The sequence below is a fragment of the Tamandua tetradactyla genome, chromosome 25 (genome assembly GCF_023851605.1).
Source record: "Tamandua tetradactyla isolate mTamTet1 chromosome 25, mTamTet1.pri, whole genome shotgun sequence".
NCBI classification, from domain to species: Eukaryota; Metazoa; Chordata; class Mammalia; order Pilosa; family Myrmecophagidae; genus Tamandua; species Tamandua tetradactyla.
Genome location: NC_135351.1, coordinates 24,735,257 through 24,751,020, shown reverse-complemented (window position 1 = coordinate 24,751,020; position 15,764 = coordinate 24,735,257). Strand labels below are relative to the sequence as shown.

The 15,764-nt window shown below is 39.0% G+C and overlaps 1 long non-coding RNA gene across 6 annotated transcripts in view; it reads right to left on the bottom strand.

Annotated features, from left to right (window-relative positions):
• LOC143669098 (uncharacterized) overlaps positions 1-15,267 on the bottom strand; it is a 526,175-nt gene extending 510,908 nt beyond the window's left edge. For all 6 annotated transcript variants that reach the window (XR_013168699.1, XR_013168702.1, XR_013168701.1 and 3 more), the window contains exons 1-2: positions 15,026-15,267; positions 13,011-13,277 (exon numbers count right to left, since the gene is read on the bottom strand). This is a non-coding gene — a long non-coding RNA (uncharacterized LOC143669098). The remainder of the gene's footprint in view (positions 1-13,010; positions 13,278-15,025) is intronic.
• Positions 15,268-15,764: the final 497 nt, after the last annotated feature.

Below are 15,764 nucleotides of genomic sequence, written 5' to 3'. Positions count from 1 at the left end.
ATGATACAGCTTTCACAATGTGACTGTGTGATTATGAAAATCTTGTGTCTGATGCTCCTTTTATCTACAGATAAGTAAAACATATGGATTAAAAAAAATAAATATGGGGGAACAAATGTTAAAATAAATTGAGTAGAATGAAGTGCTAGTTGTGATCAATGAAAGGGAGTGGTATGGGGTATAGAAAAAAATAGGGGAAACAAAGGCCAAAATATATTGAGTAGATGGAAATATTAGCAGTCAATGAGAGGGAGGGGTAACGGGTATGGTAAGCATGAGTTTTTTTCTTTTTTCTTTTTATTTCTTTTTCTGAATTGATGCAAATGTTCTAAGAAATGATCATGGTGATGATATTGTGAGTTTTTTATTATATACCAAGAATGGAATAATCATATGGTAAGAATGCTCATGTTTGTATGTTGTTATGTTAAACAAATTTTTTTTAATGAAAAGAAAAGACGACGAGGGGAAAACCAAGAGAAGGAAGCAAAATCAGGATAGAAACAGCAGTGTTAAGCTGGGAACAAAACCACCCAGGAACATTAAAGGTCAGGATATGCAAAGATAAACCATTTGAATCTGCAGAGCAAGTCACTGCATTTGTATAACTAAATTAGAATCAGTAAGTAAATAATAACCTAAACTGATACAGAGTCAGGAGTCAGAAAATAAAGCAGGAAAGTCATCTGGACAGACCAGAGGGCGGAAACCATGAATGCTCAGATCTGAGCCCTTTTTCTGGGACCCTGGATCTACTCCTAGGTTTTAGAAGTAATTTGACTAATGAGCGTGAGTTAGACAAAACCAGCCCTGGTTTCGGCATCCTCAGCACACACAAACCCAAGGAACTCAGGAGATCATCTCACAGATGTGACATTAGGATAATGATGGGACGTGAGGATAATAACATGACACTTCCTGCTCTTATTAGTTTGCTTCTCAAATACACTTTATGGCCCTCTGGCTAGAAACCTATATTATATATTTAGGTATACTAGCTAAATTATTAGCAAAAGCAAAAGGATAATTTTGAATTTAGCTGTAAAGGCAGCTAGAAAGCCACAGAAATTTTCAATGAGAAACATTCCATGAGCTTTCACCCAAAGTCCCACACTGACACAAATGCTGAAAATTTACTATGATAAGACTACGGTTTATTTATTCTAAAGACAGAATGACAAGTGGATCTCATTTATTCTTTGAACTACAGTAGACTGAAAAGAATAAAACAATTTGAAAACATATGCTGGTAATTTTTGTTACATGACTACCTAATTTATTCTCATCGCTAAAGCCAAATACATAGGATGTATTTCAACAGAGTTGTCATATAACTAATTCTGCCAACCCATAGGAACCAGCATCGTGGCTGTGGGAGTGAAATGTGACACTTTTCCAGAGGGAGGAAACAGAAGGGAAGGACAGTTCCAGAAGGTCATATAGAGACTGAACAGAACAAGAAATGGGACCACAGGGACACAGTTCAACCCACAGAGGAAAGAACTGCCCACCTTTTGGATGCTTTTGGGTTTTTAGACAATTTCTTTCCTTCCCATCTTACTTGCATCTCAATGTTTCTAATGTTCTTGGAAGAAACAAAGAAAAGGTCTCAATTAGCACTCTAATCGTCTAGTTCCCTTACTGTATCATCTGGGGTTTACCAATCCAAACAAGAATGGTGTAGACATGGGTGCAGGCCAAAATGAACCTCAGGTGCAAGAATTAGGCACTTGCATAAGAATGAACTTCTGGTGTGGGGTATTAAGGGAGGTTCAAGTTCTCTTCTTTCTTCCAAGCCAGTATTATAAAACAGGGGCTCAGATAGTCTCTTAATTGTAAGAATACCCAACCCTCGGAAAACCAAGTTAAACCAGGGTATACCCAGACCCAGGAGAAAGGGAGCAAAGCATGTGCAGCTTGGCCCAGTTCTGTCCAGGCCTTCAGAGATGGGGTCCTTTCCCCCTACTGGGTGGTAAGATCAAGACGTCAGTAAGACCCAGTACTGGGAAGGGGGAAAAAAGGCACCAACTAGGCCAATTAGATCTGCCTGAAGCCTAGACATTGTGGGAAAAAATCATGAAAAGTCCCTAGAGGCTCATCACAGTCCAGACCAGCTGCTCCCCAAAGTGAACGAGATAGATCAGAATAGGAGCTGGAGTTATAAGTCAAGAGCATCTTATTGCCCAGAGCCCCTTTTGTCACATGTGTCTCAGGAACAAAGCAAGGCAGGAGCCACAGGGAGGGCTTCAATCCAGGAACTGTGGCTCTGCCTCAAACTCTTCCTTGAAGATCTGACTTGAAGAAGAAACTAGATGAAAGGATGATCCAAAAACCACTTTTTCTTTTGCTGCAGAATGGGGATTCTATGAACATTGCTACAAATCATCTTTTGGGAGCTCATTACAAATAATGAAACCATCCAATTAAAATCTATCATGTAAAATTCTTGAAAATTGACTAGTTTTCACCATCATGCCTGCTTGTCAACTGCTGCTTGCAACACAATCTCTTTCTCGGGGATCTAAAAACACTAGCAAAGCAGGCCATCCTCTTTTCAAGCCTCATTAAATGTTTAGGTTTCAAAATATATTCTTGGTATTTTCAAAGAAAATCATATTAATGCAAAACTAACTAGGTTATCAGGTTGAGCAGGAGTTCTCAAGGGGAAGTTTCCTCTCTTTCAGGTTTACAAAGCTGGTCCCTGATCTCTAGTGCAAAGCCAGTAGATTTGGGTTGCACCATTTTATAGCTTGATTGCAGGCTAGACACACTTCTTTGGACCCCAATTTCTTCACCCATAAAATGAGAATGCTACTTAACACCTGCTTGACGGCATTCGAGTGATGATTAAATAATATGACATAGAAGAAATTACTTTACAAATATTTGAGGTTTCTGTAATGAAATTAAATGCTAAATAATAAATTTTAAGATGCATCTTTCATACCAAATAGGACAAGTATCTAAGAAATTTAAATTGCTCTTCTTTGTTTTCTCTCTCTAAGATGAAATTACCCAAAATAAGACAACTACTAGAGTTGTTTGGATAAAAAAGATGCTATAATATTCAAAATATTAGTATTAAAACTCCATTTACAAAATTCTAGGTATCATACTCTACAATAGTCTCGACACTAAGATTTGAAGGAATAAAACAGAAAGCAATCCCCATAATTTTAGGAACACAAAATTCACAGAAAATCTACTTCAAACATAATTTCCCCCTGTAATTATCTGAAACTATGCCCAAACTATCAGAACTATTTATTGATGATGTATTCTGTTGGTTTGCCAGGGCTTCTATGGCAAATGCCACATGGCAGGTTGGCTCATAGAAGAGGAATTTATTGTCTCTCAGTTTTGAAGGGTTATTGGCAGGACTTGCTTTCTCCTAGAGACTATAGCATTCTGGCAATCCTCCATTACATGGCCAACTTTCTCAGTGTATCTTCTCCTCCGGTTTCCGCTGACTTATCACATCTACTTCAGTGTCCAATTTCCTTTGCTGGTAAGGACTTCAGTCACCTTGGCTTTAAGCCCAACCTCAGTCATTTTGGCCACACCTTAACTAATAATAGCATCCTCAAAGGTCCTATTTACAAATGGATGAGGTGGGAGGGGGGAGGGGGAGGGGGGAGTGGATAGGTAGGAACAGGATTCAATCCCCAATACATTCTATTTACAAACATTTTTGTTTCCGATGTTCAGGGATTCCTAAGCATGAACCATTTGAGACTGCATCGTTCCATCAATAAGAAACATACTGACCCACATGTTCTAGATTTTAAGTATCAAATCTCCTGTTCTAAATATGGTAGATTTACCTATCCATATGTACCTATACCTCACAATAAAAAATTAAAAAGAGTTAATAAAAGAATAAGGTACAACTATGAAAATACGATCTTGGCTGGTTTTTTTCCCCTCAAAACTCAAATTATTTTTCTCAAGTTGTTGCCAAGTTGCCCAACATTTAACATGGTCTAAATATCTTTCTATATCTTAAGCCAAGGATTTGGTGGCTAAGTTACACTCAACCAAGATTATAAACAATTGCTTCTAGAGTGCCAAAAAAAAAAGTCACATTCGCTCATATGAAAGGAATGCTAAGGCTTAACAACTGTAGACACTTAGAAATTTGCTTATTTTTTTATTCATTTGAACAGGTTAATTTTCAGAATGTCTAAATGTCATAAGCAAAGAACACATTAACAGCCTGAGTTTGAAAAGGATGGATTCTTCTGGTTAGAATTTGTGCCTAACTTTTTCATCATCATTATTATTCAAATACAGCAACTTGGCTCTCCTTTGCATGTTTACATCAATAGTGTATCCTGACTCTGACATACAGACATGTGGCTCACTCTGTTGGTTACCTATCAAGAACCACCCTCTCTTCAACTTGGTTCTGGCACTGGCCACCAATATGCCCAGTATGTAAAGTTGATGAGTTTAAACCACTCAGGGTAACCACATTCCCCTTGCCAGTGGCTGGTATTGACCGTAGGCTTCTGAAATTACCCTGGGAAGTCTACCAGACATCAAGTTTCCCTCACTCTTAAAAAGACATAAAAGATCATAATGTGGAGAAACTGGAACCCTCATACATGCAAAATGGTGTTCCAACTTTGGAAAACAATTTGGCAGGTTCTTTAAAACTTAAACATCAATTTGCCATAGCACCTAGTACTTCCACTCCTCGGTATCTATCCAAGAGAAATGAAAATATATTCCACACAAACTCTTGCATATGAATAGTCATAGCAGCATTATTCACGATAGCTAAAAAACGGTAAACAACCCAAACATTCATCAACCAGTAAGGACACAAACAAAAATGGGGTAAATCATACTTTGGAATAAAGGTTCAAATATAGAAAGGACATAGTAGACAAAAAGGAACATACTGACCCATGCTACAACCTGGATGAACCTCAAAAATTTTATGCTAAATGAAAGAAGCCAGATGCAAAACAAAACTTACATATGATTGCAGTTATATAAAACAGCAAAAGGCAAATCTAGAGAGACTCAAAGTATGTTAGTGGTTGCCTGGGGCCTGTGGTTGGGAAAAGGAATTGACTGAAAATGGGCACAGGGGATCATTATAAGGTGATAGAAATGTTTTTAAAATGGTAATATTGTACACTCTGCAAATTCACATGCAAAAAAATGCTGAATTATACACTTAAAAAAAAAAAGGGTTTTGAGTCCAGGAATTGTTCCCCGCTATTTTAAAGCCAGTCTGGTATGGTTAGTCAATCCAAGAACAGCACTACACTGAATTACTTTAAAGTGAAGCAAATAATCAAAATCCTTACTGTGTAAGCCTCTTCTGGTTGGGTATTTTCTTATTTGAAGTCAAAAGCATCCTGAGTATTCAGAGTATAAAATACAATCACCAGAGCCTATTCAGTGGCATTTAGGACTTAGATATACATTTCATTTTGGATAAAGAATAGAGTTTTGAAAATATGCATTTGAGGTGATACACCCATGCTCAGGCATTTCTAACTAGTCTGCGTATATATATCATGTATGTTAGGTGGTACATTTAAAATGGCATCTATTACTTGTTTTATATTAAAATTGTATTCCAAGCATGCCTAATCAAGATGGCAAAGTGAGACGCTTCAGGGTGAAACAGGCCAGGAACATACCAGAGAAAGACATTTGAAAAATGGTCCTAAATATGCAAAAAAAAATAAGACAATTAAAATCCTTCAGTCTGAAGAGCACAAAGAAGAAAAGTAACAGAGTCTGAGGAACTTGGAAGATGCCATCAGGAGTCCCAGAAAGAGAAGAGAGAGAGACAGCAAGGGGCAGAAAGAAGAGCCAAAGAAATAATGGCTAAAATCTTCCCCAATTTAAAGAAGGACATGAATATACACATCCAAGACATTCAAAGAACTCCAAGCACTATAAAACTAAATAGATCAGCCCATGGTATAGTTTCACCAAACTGCCAAATGTCACAGATAAAGAGAGAACTCAGAAAGCCACAAGAGAAACACATCAAGTTACAGAAAAAGGAGCCTCAATAAGATTAAATGCCCATTTCTCATCAGAAACCACGGAAAGTGCTGAAAGCAAACATTTGCCAACCAAGAATTCTATAATTGGCAAAACTAAAACAGCCTTTCAAAAATGAGGACGATTAAGACATTCTCAGATAAACAAAAGCTGAGGAGTTCATCACCAGTGGCCAACCCTACTAGAGATGCAGCAGAGTTCTGCTGGTTAAAAGGAAAGGACGGCAGACAATAGATCAAAGCTGCACGGAGAAATAATGAAATGTGGTGAAGGTAATGACGAGGGAACATACAAATGCCAGTACTATTGTGTTTTCGGTTTGTGTCTTCATTTTTTTCTACTTCCTAGTGGATCTTAAGGGCCAAGTATAAAATGTAATGAAAAATCAGTGGCTTGAGACTAATCATGTATAAATGTGCAATGTGTAACAAGAACTACAAAAAGGTAGGGGGACAGCAGGGTATAGGAATATATTTTGAGTATATTACTGACGTTAACTTGATATCAAATCAAATGAGATTGTGTTGTGGGTATAGGATGTTAAATCCAAGCCCCACGTTAACTGGAGAGAAAATTTGGGAGAATACGCAAGCTCAGAGAGACAGAAATGCTCCCAGGCTGCCATGGTGGGGGCAGGGGCGGGGGAGGAGATGCGAGTTACTGCATAATGGGTATAGGGTTTCTGTTTGGGAAGATGGGAAAGTTTTACCAACAGGAAGGTGGTAAAGGTATAGCAATATTGTGAAAGCGATTAATCACACTGAATGGCGTATTTGGGAGTGGGTGAGATGGGACACTGGAAAAACTGGAAAGGATATAACCTTTACCTGAATGGTAAATTTTGTTAACTGAATAAGTACACTTAAGGTGGTTACATAAGCGAATATCCTTGTTCATAGGAAATGTTTGTGGCAGTATTAAATGTCAAAGCAGCATAATATATCCAACCTATCTTCAGGTGTTCAGAAAATGAGTTGATAAATAGATAGACAGAAGACAAATGGATAGACTAATAAGGCAAATGTGACAAAAAGTTAAAATTGGTAAATCTGGTTCTCCAGTGGTTAGGGGTATGTTGGAGCTAACCATAAGGGTATGGGGTTTGTAATTTCTGTTACTGTCCTATAAGTATGAAAGTATGTCAAATAAAATGCTTTCAAAAAACTATATTTCAATCTAAGATTGAACTAGCATTTGCTGCCACTGCAACCTTATCTCCCAACCACTCTTCTCCATGTCCAGCATGAATGAAAAGGTTTCAGCATCCCCAATATATTCCAGTCACCATCACACACTGTTTCGTGCATCCATGCTTCTATCATATCTTCCGTTGCTAGAATGTTTTTTCTTTGATTTCATGTCAAAATAGCATGCATCTTTTAGATCTCAACTCAGGAAAGTCTTTCTTAACCCCAAACGATATCACTCTGTCCCCCACTTTAATATTAAGTATTGGGCATATACTTATTATCAATTATGCCCCATAATATTGGGATTTGTTTCATTACTACTATCTCAGCCCTGTGAATGGCAAAGGGCTGGAAGTGACAGCTCTAGGTGACTGGACAAAACACTTTTACCTTCCACGACCCAACTTCTTCTGCAAAGATAAACATATTATCATCCCATCTCTCTCCTGGGCTACTATAAGACTTAACTAAGTAATATATGTGAAAGCATTTTACAAATTCTAACAGCTGACAACTCTTAGAATAGACAAGGGTTTTTTTTTGGTTTTTTTTTTTTACTGTATGTAAAGGATCATGAATCCGAGAAAAAAGTCTGAATTCTCACCATCCCACCAAACCTGTTCTTGCAGAGACCACCACTGAGGACTGACCTCCAGTATGCCCAAACCCCGACTGCACAGATGTCTTTGCTTTCCCCTGGGAATAATTTCTTCCCTAGGTTTCCACCATGGTGTCACAGCCCCTTCTCGTTAGTCCTTTCTTGTCTCCCCTCATCTTCCCTACTTCTAAATCTAGAGCGCCCCAGGTCTCAACACTAGATCTCATTTCTTTCTCCTCTCAGTCCCTTGCTCATCACTTCCAGTCTTAGGGTTCTAAATAATGCTTCAATCCTTCTGGCTTACAAATCGTTCTCTCTCAACTTCATACCTGAAAACAAGACTTGTGTATCAACCTGCCTTGCTGCCTAATCTTTTTTTTTCTTTTTTTGTAGGGAGAGTCAGTCTTTAGTTTTACTTATTTTCTCATGTACATATATATTTTTGTGTGGAACATAACATACATACAAAAAAGCAATAAATATCAAACTGCATCATAACAAGTAGTTACAGAACAGATTTCAGTTTGGTATAGGTTACTGTTCCACAGTTTTAGGTTTTTCCTTTTAGCTGTTTCAAGACAGTGGAGACTAAAAGAAATATTAATGACTCAGCAGTCATACTCATTTGTTAAATCCTATCTTCTCTGTTAGGTCTCCACTTTTTCCTTTCATCCTTCTCCCCATATTTAGGAATATTTGGGCTCTGCCCATTCTAATGTCTTCACTTTGGAAAGGGCTGTTGATACTATGGGATGGGGGGATAGAGTTGCTGCCTAATTAACCCATCCAAAACTGAGCTCCTGATCTCCCGCACCCCCCTCAAGTCAGTTCCTCATCAGTTCCTTTTGGTGCTGGGGCCAAAAATCTCAGAACCACACTTTCTTTCTTCCCATCTATTCTGCTAGCAAATCCTCCAACCTCAACTCCAAAATATACTGAGAATTCAACTACTTCTCACAATTTCTATGCTAGTTCTACCCTCACGCAAGCCCCAACCCCCTTGTTCTTTCGGATAACCAAAATAGCTTCCTAAATGGTCTCCTTCTTCTGCCCTTACCCTTTTGTCTGGTCTCAACCCTCCAGCCAGAGTTATCCCTGCTAAAGCTCAGTTACATCAGGTCACTCACTGTTTAAACCCTTCCTCAGTGTCCTATCTCCTCCAATACAAAATCCAAAGTCCTCACAATCGCCTACAAGGTCCCATGTGGTCTGCTCACCACATTTCCATTTCCTATTTAACCTCAGTCTCCTACTACTCTTTCCTTTGCTCATTCACTCCAGCTACCATGCCCTCCTTGCTTTCCAGTCATATGTCGGGCACTTGCCATTCCCTCTGCCTGAATGCTCTTCTCCTCAACATCACGTGGCTCAATTTCTCACTCTCTTCATATCATTTTTCAAATGTCACCTTTTCTGGGAGGTCCTCCTAGCCATCTGTGGTAGTTAGGTTCAGGTGTGAACTTGGCCAGGTGAAGGTGCCTTATTTTATTGCTGTGGACATAAGCCAATGGCATGTGAAGCTCACCTGTTGCTTATTACAGCTGCAGTGGGCTAGGAGGCGTGCCTGCTGTGATGAATGATGTTTGATTTAATTGGCTGGAAGCTTAAATGGGAGAGCTCAACATAGCACAGCCCAAGCAGCTCAGCATACCTTATCTCAGCAGTCGCAGCTCTCAGCTCAGGCCTTTGGAGATACAGAAAGGAATCACCCCAGGGAAAGTTGCTGGAACCCAGAGGCCTGGAGAGAAGGACAGCAGAGATTGACCTGTGCCTTCCCATGTAAGAAAGAGCCTCAGTTGAAAGTTAGGTGCCTTTTCTCTGACAAACTATACGTCAACTAAATAAATCCCCTTTTATCAAAAGCCAATCTGTCTCTGGTGTGTTGCATTACTGCAGCTTTGGAAGATGAGAGCACCATCTCACTGAAAATCACCTCTCCCTTCAGCCAAACTCCCCATTCTCCCTTTCCTGTTCTATTTTTTTCGGTAGTAGTTGCCACCTTCTAACACATATTTTGCTGTCACTAGTAAAAGCACCAAGAGCGCAGGATTTTTATTTATTTTGTTCACTTCTGTATTCTCAGAGCTAAGAACTATGCTTGGTAAATAAAAGACACTAAATGTTATTGAAAAGAGAATGAAGGAAAAATAAATAAAATGGGCTATCTAGATTCTTAAGAAATATAATTTTAAACACCTATATCTTCAATAATAATAGGCAGAAATATCATCAAAGTTCCAAAGATGGCTGGCATAAAAGAATCGGCAAGTTTGAAGCTATAAAGAAGACATCAAAGTATCTGAAGAAACTCATAACAAATGAATAAATAGACAATATTCCAAATATAACAAAAATTTAGGTAATTACCTCCTAGGCTTACTATAAAGTTAAAGATTAAATAAATGCTTTTAATTCACTTATAAGATATTTAGAATGCATATATTCATCACCTTTAGAAGGTACACCTGAATATTTGTATTTTCTTCATTTGTAAGTTTATTGTGAATGCCTTGGTAGGCTGTTCTGGTTCCAATAGTTCAAACTGATCCATGTTAGTGAGCAGTTTTAAATAGCCAAGACTTTAAAATGTAATATTTATAACACAGTCATTAAGTATCTTTGGTTATAATTTTAAGAATTAACAAAACACAGAAAATTAAAAGGGAATTTTTCACTTTAAACTCTATAATTACAAATCACATTGATCGTTGCTGTATCAATGATGTATAATCTGATAATTTAAAATAGATTCTGATCTAAAACCAGTTTTAATATTGGTTAAACCAGTATTTTTCCTCTTAACGTTATCATTTCCAGACAAGTATCTGCTAGTAAATTACAAATAAGAAAAAGTAAAATCTTATCAGTCCTATCAGAAACTTCCTAAAGGTAAAATGAATATAATGTTCCTCAAGCTAAATAGTCACTCAGAGAAGGCAATGCCTCTTGTTAAATTACAGATCTAGAAAATGAAAATCCAAGGCTATAAACTTCATTTCAGAATGAAATACTATCTGCTAAGTGCCATTTGATAGTAACTGTGAGGTTTTTTTATTTAAGTAAAGACCGTCCTATAAAAACTAATATCAGAAAATGTGCTAGAGTTCATTTCACCATCAAGAGACCACTACACTACCACTTTATATTTAAGCTTTAAAGTAAATGAACAAAATTTATAAAACTTTATCTAAGTTTGCCCATCACTGATAGTATCGAAAATAGAGAACATGAGCAAACCAATTCCAGAAAGTTGCTATAATCTCAATTTACAGGTATTTCTATAGGGAAATGAAAGGGCCAAGATGAAGCCACAACCTTCAGCAACCTGCTTACACATATAAGGCTTAATACAAGTGAATAAATACAAACTTAAATGAATAAAGGAATTGAATAGATTTTGAGAGAAAAACACTTAATTATGTTCAAACTTATGTCAAAATTGACCTTCAATATCTCAGTGAATATTTTTGGTTTATGTAGCTTAAAACTTGTAAGGCAGCCAACTCAGAAAGTTACAAGTATTAAAAAGTCACTAATACATTGTGAAAGTTAGTAATAGTGTCTTTTATTCGATGTTTACAGGTGTTAAGCTCTATGCTAGTTTTTTTTTCTTATATATACACTTTCTAAAAATCTATTTCCCACAACATCACCTAAGTAGCTGTTATGATCCCCAGGTTACAAATGAGGAAACTGAGACCCAAGGAAATCAGATAACTTAGGTTCTCATAGTATTTACCTGAACAAAGTTTCAAACTCAAGTATATTTCATTTCAAAGACTGAATCTCTGAGCCCACCTCTAGGTAGCCATTAGAATGAATTCAAAACACGTTCATGTTAGCGCAGGTAAAACACTTGTTGGGAAATAATAGTGCAATCTCCATCACTCCAAAAACATTTTAGCAGTCCAACTTTTGTCGGAAACATTTAAGGAAATTTGAAATTTTCAGGCAGCACCCTTTGACAAAAGCATACTTTCAGAAAATTTAAAGAATATTTTCCAAGCTAACATTGCCTGAACTAAGCATTCATACCAAATAGTCGTAATTAATTCACAAGAAGCTTTCCATGTCAGTAAAACTTACTGTTCAATAATTTAAAAATAAACTTCATAAAAAAGGAAGTATCTTAATTACAGGAACAATCAACTAGTCATAGAATCTTAAAACTAAAAGATTTCATAAAGTTTGTTTAACCCAATCTTATTTTATAGATGTTAAACCGAAGCCCAGAGAGATTAAGTAGCTTGTCCGAGTTTATACAACTAGAAAGAAGCAAGTCGCAATATTTTTTTACTTAGAGCAGGATAAAAACATTTCCAATTCCCAATAAACTTCCTTGGCCAGATCTGATTAACATCTTCTCAATTATAGCAATGTATTAATGATATTCTCCCTCTGCAAAATTTAAAGCCACCACAAACTTGAGTCATTCTGAAGATCAAATCCTACAACTTCATCTCAAAGCAAACTTTCTAAACAAAGAAAAATCTCATTTTCTAAGGCAAACAATTGCTAAACAAGGAAAGTAAATACTGTGTCGAAAAGAAATTTTTTTATATTACCAACAGTATTTATGTGAATTTTTTTACTGCTTTTTCACAGCAAGAGACAAACATGAATTCTAAGGCTCAAAGAATCTTAATGACCAACATAAAACTTGATGTGTATCATAAAAATTAAACAAATTTAGACTTCATTGTTATTACACAGCCAAAGTTTTCATTCTGATAGGACTTGCTGAACTTTATATTAAGTCTGTCATTAGAAATTCATTCATTTTTAGCCACTTTTTGGAGTCGGCTTACCAAAGTGAAGAAAAAATTATTCATGTGAACCACAGAAGTTCTGCTAATATGAAGACATCCATTGCAATATTTAAAACCAAATCAATAATGGAAAAGTAAGACCCTTCATTGTTACATAATTTTCCTTAGTGACCATGTAATAAGTATTCATTATGTATGCTGATGCTGAAGTGCACACTGTAATATTAAAATTTCATCCAGGGTTTCAAAACCATCATTCCAAGTGAAAAAGGACTTACATAAACCAGTTCAAAACAAGGAAATTCAAAGTCATACGTCACTTTGATTGGGCAACAGTTCAAAATAACTAGGTAGGGTTCTAATGGGAAGAGGTGCAGGCCTAAAATAAAGTGCTTACAGAATATCTAAAAAGAAACTTACCTTCTTTGAAGTGGAGAATTCCCAGTGATCAAAACGTAGTAATCCACATAGTGAAGGCATAATGAAAAATCCCAATATTTCACTTTGAAGTAACTCCAAATGAAGAAGTAACAACTTTTCACCCATGAACGATTTAATGTTGCATTGGTACTTCCATATAATGCGCTGATAGAAAGATCCGGTAAGAACAGGGCAAGATGGAAAAGTACAACAAAGTACTCCAGCCTTTGCATGATATCTTCTAGATGCTGATAGCAATAATTACACCTGCCAAAGGAATTTAATTAAGGTTAGTCTTCAAATCATTCTACATACTCCGTTTCTTTTAAAAAAAAAATGTAACTAGCATTAAAATATTTCAGTTTTGGACAAGAAAATTCATAACTACATAATTCTAGCACTCGAATCATTTTAAATAATGGATGCTACCATGCAAAATCCTAACATTAAGAAGGTCAAATAAAAGACTGTTTGGATGCATCCTATGGTTATTAGGCAGCACGTTCAATTTGAGGTTTCTTTTGCCTTCTCAAAATGTGAAAAGGCAGGTGAGTAAATTGTAGAGTGTAAGGAAAGCCTCTAAGAGGGCCTCTGGGGATACAAGAAAGAGGAACATGGGGATGGTGATAAATTCCCTTGGTATTTGGACGAATCCCACCAAACATACCTGAAGATAATTATCGAAATGTGCATTGTAAAATTCAAGAAGCCTGCCCCACACATTTCTAATATTAAAATCTATCATAACAACTAAAACATACCACATTGGCCCACTTTGAGGACACCCCCAACTTCTAACTCTAGGAGGGCTTTTCTATTAGCCAAGTGACAGGGAAGGATAAACAACTTTGGGGTGGAGTGGAAAAGCGCTGAAAGCAATTGTATAGAAAACCGAGAAGTTCACTAGTTTCAAATCAAGGGGAGATATCTGCTAGTTGTTGAGTGCTGGCCTCATCTGAACAAGAACCAACTCAGAAACGCTCCAAAGTTAAGCTACTTAGGAAACAAAGTGAAGGAGGCTCCCTCTGCCCATAAACTGAGAGGCGCACTGGGGCACCATCCCCAGCCTGCGAAGCAGCAGAAGCCATCCCTCTTTAGGGCGGGCGTGGCACACAGAAACAAAAGGTTAAAACACAAAAGGCGGGGCGGAAGGCTAGATCTAGGGACCTTCAGGGGCTCCCAGTCCCCTTTCTACTCTGACACAATGACGTTAGGGGAAGGGATGTAAAGTGAGAGAATGGATAAGGGATGTAAAGTGAGAGGATCGCAAGGATCGGAAGGCTCAATGGGGTGGGTCCTGGGACTCAAAGGGGCTGACAGGATGGCCGACTCTAACTAGTGGTCCATCCTCCATTCCCCAGCCTCTCATCCCAGCATCTCTGACAGTCTGGAGCCTGGGGCTTCCTCCACCCCATTCCAGGGCCGAAGAAAACTTTCTGAACTCTTATCTGTTTGTGGTAAACCCCTTGACCACAGTCACAAGAGTCCAATCCCTTACAATCCAAACGTCTTCTGGATTCCATTGTTACAGGCTTTGGGTGTAACAGCAGAGAGCTCTGATGAAGTTAAGTTATAAAATGGAGAGGAAATCACCCCCAGCTCCAGCACCACCTCTACATCGCTTTCTTGTGCAGGACCACAGCCAGGGCTGGGGTGGGGGTGGAACTGGACTTGTCCCCATCAATTTCCAGATGTTTTCAGCCGATATGCAAGGATGTATCGGATGCTGGGAGAAAGTAAAGCAATTTCTCCCGTAAGATACCTTTCCCCTCTCTCCCCCAGCTCCTCATATAAAGAGGAACAGGAGAGAAATGCCTGCTTAGCTTTTGTCTATTAAAAATAAATAAATAAACGATTGTGCGAGTTCCTTAAAGAACAAAAGACAAGGGCGCAGGGATAGGAGGTACAACTTGGCAGCCAAACTTTGCCACTGACTACTCCTCTGGGCTCCCAAGGGCGGGGAGCAGAGTGAGAAAAGGGACAGAGAGGTAAACAAGACAACCATCCCGGCTCACCTTCTTCCCCGCCTCCGTGGCCCTCTGCAGAGACCTTTCCCTGGTTGCAGTCCGTGCAGCGCTCCAACACTTTTTGTGTGTGTGGCCTGACAGCGGAGAAAGTGGCGGCGGCAAAGTTGCCAGAGGAGATACCCGGGCGTCCCAGGCGAGAGGGGAGGAGAAAGAGTTCATCAGAGTTCTCTCTTTTGTTCCAAGTCCCGGAGCAGACAAAGAGGCGGCAGCGGCGGCAGGTCTCCCCCTCTCACCCCTTCTTCCTCTCTCCCTCCCTCCCCGGCCCTGCCCTCCCCTCCCCTCCCCCTCCCCCGGCTCGGGAGCCTCCCTGGCGAGCCGGGGCTGCTCAGTCCCCAGCTCATGGCAACTCTCCCGGCGGACCCTCTCCTCGCACCACCTCACTCCGCAACTTTCCCCAAGAGATGTCTGCCCAGGCCCCTTCCCCATCGCCAGGGCCCTCACCGCTCACCGCTCCCCGCCCCAGCGCGCGCAAGTCTACGGGGGGCAAACCTCCCAAATCATTGTTTCCGGGTGATGCACCTCTTTGTTTGCACTTTCCCTGCCAAGTAGTGTGGACAGTCCACTTTGGTATCGAGTTTCTGTCCATTTTGCATCATCCCCTTAGACAGAAGGCGCAGGGTAGGGGGTCAACCCTGGAAGAGATTGGAAGGCGCTTACACAATCAGAGGTGGGGCGCGCACGAGGCTCTACATCCCCGTCCTCCTTTCGGGTTCAGCCCTCCCCCACC